We start from the raw sequence: 6,525 nt of genomic DNA, 5'->3' as shown, positions 1-6,525 counted from the left end.
CAAACCAGTCCTTCCTTTGGGAATACAGGTCCATATCTCAGTTACTGGAGTTCAGAAATAAATCCTGTTATTTACCGTCTTGCGCCTGACTCCTTCAAAATCACCTCATCACATTTGCTTAATGTAAGGAATTTGAAAATATTTATATTTTTACTTCTACTTTTGATACTTAATTATATTTTAGCAATTACGTGTACTTTTGATACTTAAGTATATTTAAAACCAAATACTTTTAGACTTTTACTCAAGTAGTATTTTACAGGGTGACTTTCACTTTTACTTGAGTAACTTTCTATTAAGGTCTCTTTACTTTTACTCAAGTATGACAATTGGGTACTTTTTCCACCACTGACTACTTGTCATTCTAACCAGGGCTGGAGAATAAAACACAAGTTGAATCAGATATAGGACCAACAAGGAGATTTCAATGAAAGGTTTTTCTTTATTTATGTAAACCAAGGCATCTTTGAACTAAAGACTCAGAGGTTCAGAGGCCGGGACGCGTGGCGCAGACAAAAGCATACTTTTGGAGCAGAATACGTCGTTCCACAGCTTCTCCTTTAAGTCGTTAGTGTGAACACAGTTCTCCATTCCACTTAGATTATTGGGCTCATTTGGAGACCAGAACGTGTAGACCAACTTGGAGCCGTCCGACCACATCCATCTCCCTTCCTTGTAGAGGTCACTCAGCCCGATCCAGGTATTGCTCTCAGCAGGGTCGAAGTCATGGATCAGGTTATTCACGAAGCCGAATTCCCCTTTGCTGTTCACAGAGACCAGGTTGGCTCCCTGGGTCACGCAGTAGGACTCTGCATCGGCCTAGTCCAGCTGAGAGGCGAAGTACTTGAAGCAGCGGTTGTTGAACCTGGACCAGCCCGGGGGACAGGCGGTGACCTGGGGCTCTGAGAGCTCCCCCTCCTGGTCAGGCACGGGAGTGCAGTGTAGAGCACCAACAGCCAGGCTGAGTAGGCAGAGGAAGCGGAGGGCAACAGGCATGGTGAAGAGGTTTCTGTTCTGGTGAAGAGTCACTGAAGTAGGCAGGAGAATGGCTCTAGGGTCCTGGGGTCTGGTCTGCAGGTCTGCTCCTGTGTGCTGGGCTAGCTAGGCAGGAGAATGGCTCTAGGGTCCTGGGGTCTGGTCTGCAGGTCTGCTCCTGTGTGCTGGGCTAGCTAGGTAGGAGGATATGTGGGCTGCAGTGGGTCCTTTTATCTCACGTTGAGAGGGTGGGGAGGAGGAGTTGATTTTATATAACTACTGGGTTACGTGGCATGGTCGCAACATTTTTCCAGATAAGGTGGTACTGCGACCGTGCCACGTAACCCAGTAGTTATATAAAATCTGCAGCTGTGGTCTTCCCATATTATTTTTAGTTAAGTCCCAGGGCCAGTGTTCACGAAGCGTCTCAGAGTAAAAGCACTGATCAAGGATCAAAACTCTTAGTTCAGTAGTCCTTCCTTTGGGAATACAGGCCCATATCGCAGTTACTGGAAGATAGGGGGGACATGTCAAACCAGTCCTTCCTTTGTGAATACAGGTCCATATCTCAGTTACTGGAGGGCAGGGGGACATGTCAAACCAGTCCTTCCTTTGGGAATACAGGTCCATATCTCAGTTACTGGAAGATAGGGGGGACATGTCAAACCAGTCCTTCCTTTGTGAATACAGGCCCATATCTCAGTTACTGGAAGATAGGGGGGACATGTCAAACCAGTCCTTCCTTTGGGAATACAGGCCCATATCGCAGTTACTGGAGGGCAGGGGGGACATGTCAAACCAGTCCTTCCTTTGTGAATACAGGCCCATATCTCAGTTACTGGAGGGCAGGGGGACATGTCAAACCAGTCCTTCCTTTGTGAATACAGGCCCATATCGCAGTTACTGGAGGGCAGGGGGACATGTCAAACCAGTCCTTCCTTTGGGAATACAGGCCCATATCGCAGTTACTGGAGGGCAGGGGGACATGTCAAACCAGTCCTTCCTTTGGGAATACAGGCCCATATCGCAGTTACTGGAGGGCAGGGGGACATGTCAAACCAGTCCTTCCTTTGTGAATACAGGCCCATATCGCAGTTACTGGAGGGCAGGGGGACATGTCAAACCAGTCCTTCTTTTGTGAATAGAGGCCCATATCTCAGTTACTGGAGGGCAGGGGGACATGTCAAACCAGTGACCAGATAAAGTACTGCACCAGTGAGAGCATGCTGTCGGGCAGTATCCCCGCCTGGGACGGCAACTACACCGTCCGAAACTTCAGGGCTCTCCAGAGGGTGGTGCAGTCAGCCCAACGCATCACCAGGGGCACACTGCCTGCTCTCCAGCACATCTACAGCACCCGGTGTCACAGGAAGGCCAAGTAGATCATCAAGGACCTCAGCCACCCGAGCCACGGCCTGTTCACCCAACTACCATCTTAAAGCTGGGACCGAGAGACTGAGAAACAGCTTCTACCTCCAGGCCATCAGACTGTTAAATAGTCACCACTAGCCGGCCTCCGCCCAGTACCCTGACCTGAACCTTAGTCACTGTCACTAGCCGGCTACCGGCCGGTACTCTACCCTGCACCTTAGAGACTGCTGCCCCATGTACATAGAAATAATAGAACACTGGTCACTTTAATAATGTTTTCATACTGTTTTACCCACTTCATATGTATATACTGTTTTCTAGTCCAGGCTCATCCTATATAACTACTGCTGAACACACCTTTTCTATCATATACTGTCTATACTGTCTATACACACCATGTGATTAGATGTATGAGTACATGACCAATAACAGGTGATTATATTAGATCTATGGGTGAAAACACTGTTACAGGATACAGTCTGCTGTAAAGTCTGCATCAAACAGTGGAGACATTAAAACACAGTCGGAGTCCAGAATGGAACCTATCCCCTATGTAGTGCACTACTTTTGACCAGGGCACGTAGGGTCCAAGTAGTGCACTTTACAGGGAATAGGGTGCCATTTGGTATGTAATCATAATTAGCTGGATGTGTTCCAGACACAAACAGAAGACTTAATTAGCTGGATGTGTTCTAGACACAAACAGAATACTTAATTAGCTGGATGTGTTCTAGACACAAACAGAATACTTAATTAGCTGGATGTGTTCCAGACACAAACAGAAGACTTAATTAGCTGGATGTGTTCTAGACACAAACAGAATACTTAATTAGCTGGATGTGTTCCAGACACAAACAGAAGACTTATTTAGCTGGATGTGTTCTAGACACAAACAGAAGACTTAATTAGCTGGATGTGTTCCAGACACAAACAGAATACTTAATTAGCTGTATGTGTTCTAGACACAAACAGAATACTTAATTAGCTGGATGTGTTCCAGACACAACAGAATACTTAATTAACTGGATGTGTTCTAGACACAAAACAGAATACTTAATTAACTGGATGTGTTCTAGACACAAACAGAATACGGAATTATCTGGATGTGTTCCAGACACAAACAGAGGACTTAATTAGCTGGATGTGTTCTAGACACAGAACAGAATACTTAATTAGCTGGATGTGTTCTAGACACAAACAGAATACTTAATTAGCTGGATGTGTTCCAGACACAAACAGAATACTTAATTAGCTGGATGTTTTCCAGACACAAACAGAAGACTTAATTAGCTGGATGTGTTCTAGACACAAAACAGAATACTTAATTAGCTGGATGTGTTCTAGACACAAAACAGAGACTTAATTAGCTGGATGTGTTCTAGACACAAACAGAAGACTTAATTAGCTGGATGTGTTCCAGACACAAACAGAAGACTTAATTAGCTGGATGTGTTCTAGACACAAAACAGAATACTTAATTAGCTGGATGTGTTCCAGACACAAACAGAATACTTAATTAGCTGGATGTGTTCCAGACACAAACAGAAGACTTAATTAGCTGGATGTGTTCCAGACACAAACAGAAGACTTAATTAGCTGGATGTGTTCCAGACACAAACAGAATACTTAATTAGCTGGATGTGTTCCAGACACAAACAGAAGACTTAATTAGCTGGATGTGTTTTAGACACAAAACAGAATACTTAATTAGCTGGATGTGTTCTAGACACAAAACAGAGACTTAATTAGCTGGATGTGTTCCAGACACAAACAGAAGACTTAATTAGCTGGATGTGTTCCAGACACAAACAGAAGACTTAATTAGCTGGATGTGTTCCAGACACAAACAGAAGACTTAATTAGCTGGATGTGTTCTAGACACAAACAGCAAATAGACGACTTAATTAGCTGGATGTGTTCCAGACACAAACAGAATACTTAATTAGCTGGATGTGTTCCAGACATAAACAGAAGACTTAATTAGCTGGATGTGTTCCAGACATAAACAGAAGACTTAATTAGCTGGATGTGTTCCAGACACAAACAGAAGACTTAATTAGCTGGATGTGTTCCAGACACAAACAGAAGACTTAATTAGCTGGATGTGTTCTAGACACAAACAGAATACTTAATTAGCTGGATGTGTTCCAGACACAAACAGAAGACTTAATTAGCTGGATGTGTTCCAGACACAAACAGAATACTTAATTAGCTGGATGTGTTCTAGACACAGAACAGAAGACTTAATTAGCTGGATGTGTTCTAGACACAAAACAGAAGACTTAAGTAGCTGGATGTGTTCCAGACACAAACAGAAGACTTAATTAGCTGGATGTGTTCCTTCATTCCCATGTCCATCTAAAGCCTGAACATCAATAGGTAAAGCTGACCGGCGTTAGTACCCGCTGACAGAGTAAGGGCATATGCTAAGTATGTGGCTGAATGAGAAGTGTATGTTTCACGACTCAGGATAAGACCCAGATGCAGACAGTTCGAAATAGCAAAAGTTTATTTACAAAAACAGGGGGCAGGCAAACGACAGGCAGAGGTCAGTAATCCAGAGTCTGAAAGGTACAGAAAGGACAGGCAGTCTCAGGGTCAGGACAGGCAGGATGGTCAAAACCGGGACAAACTGGAAAACAGGGGCTAGAGCAAAACAGGAGTATGGGGAAAAAAATGCTTGTAGGCTTGACGAAACAAGACGAACTGGCAACAGACAAACAGAGAACACAGGTATAAATACCCTGGGGATAATGGGGAAGATGGGCGCCACCTGGTGGGGGGTGGAGACAAGCAGAAAGACAGGTGAAACAGATCAGGGTGTCACAGTATGATGGTAAGGGTAACGTGCAATGTATGTCTTATGTTGAGTGTGTAATGTACGGTGTCTTTTGTATACAGCAGTACCGTGTCTAAGACAATTTTCCCCTTGGGACATTAAAGTTCATCCTATCCTATCCTATCCTATCCTATCCTATCCTATCCTATCCTATCCTATCCAAACAGACGGCTTCATTAGCTCAGTTCATTTCCAGATAGTAGCACTCTGCTGCTTTGGTTTCCACACCTGACCTGTGTTGCTGTGAGCATTCAGGACCTCAGACTGGGGCAAAGGTTCACCTTCCAACAGGACAACGACCCTAAGCACACAGCCAAGACAACGCAGGAGTGGCTTCGGGACAAGTCTCTGAATGTCCTTGAGTTGGCCCAGCCCAGAGTCCGGACTTGAACCCGATCGAACATTTCTGGAGAGACCTGAAAATAGCTGTGCAGCGACACTCCCCATCCAACCTGACAGAGCTTGAGAGGATCTGCAGAGAAGAATGGGAGAAACTCCCCAAATACAGGTGTGCCAAGCTTGTAGCGTCATCCCCAAGAAGACTCGAGGCTGTAATCGCTGCCAAAGGTGTTTCAATAAAGTACTGAGCAAAGGGTCTGAATACTTATATAAATGTGATATTTCCATTTTTATTTTTTAATACATTTGCAGCATTTTCTAAAAACCTGTTTTTGCTTTGTCATTATGGGGTATTGTGTGTAGATTGATGAGGGGAAAAAAAACAATGTAATCAATTTTAGAATAAGGCTGTAACGTAACAAAATGTTGAAAAAGTCAAGGGGTCTGAATACTTTCCGAATGCACTGTATCCCAAACATTAACCCTTACCTTAACCCTTACCTTAACCCTTACCTTAACCCTTACCTTAACCCTTACATTGTATTGCACTGTGTTGTATTGTATTGTGTTGTATTGTCTTGTGTTGTGTTGTGTTGTATTGTGTTGTGTTGTGTTGTGTTGTATTGTGTATTGTATTGTGTTGTATTCTGTTGTATTGTGTTGTGTTCTATTGTGTAGTATTCTGTTGTATTGTGTTGTGTTCTATTGTGTAGTATTCTGTTGTATTGTGTTGTGTTCTATTGTGTAGTATTCTGTTGTATTGTGTTGTGTTCTATTGTGTAGTATTCTGTTGTATTGTGTTGTGTTCTATTGTGTAGTATTCTGTTGTATTGTGTTGTGTTGTGTTCTATTGTGTAGTATTCTGTTGTATTATGTTGTGTTGTATTCTGTTGTGTTGTGTTGTATTCTGTTGTATTATTTTCTATTGTGTTGTATTGCATCGTGTTGTGTTGTATTTTATTGTGTAGTATTATGTTGTATTGTGTTGTGTTGTATTGTAT

At 43.2% G+C, this 6,525-nt stretch overlaps 1 pseudogene; it reads right to left on the bottom strand.

The window, feature by feature from the left end:
- Positions 1 to 422: 422 nt before the first annotated feature.
- On the bottom strand, positions 423 to 1,161 carry LOC121548190 (annotated as a pseudogene).
- Between the last annotated feature and the right edge of the window lie 5,364 nt (positions 1,162 to 6,525).

This window comes from Coregonus clupeaformis, chromosome 32 (assembly GCF_020615455.1).
Source record: "Coregonus clupeaformis isolate EN_2021a chromosome 32, ASM2061545v1, whole genome shotgun sequence".
Taxonomy (NCBI): Eukaryota; Metazoa; Chordata; class Actinopteri; order Salmoniformes; family Salmonidae; genus Coregonus; species Coregonus clupeaformis.
Note: the sequence above shows the minus strand (reverse complement) of the source record. Positions and strands in the feature narration are given on the sequence as shown.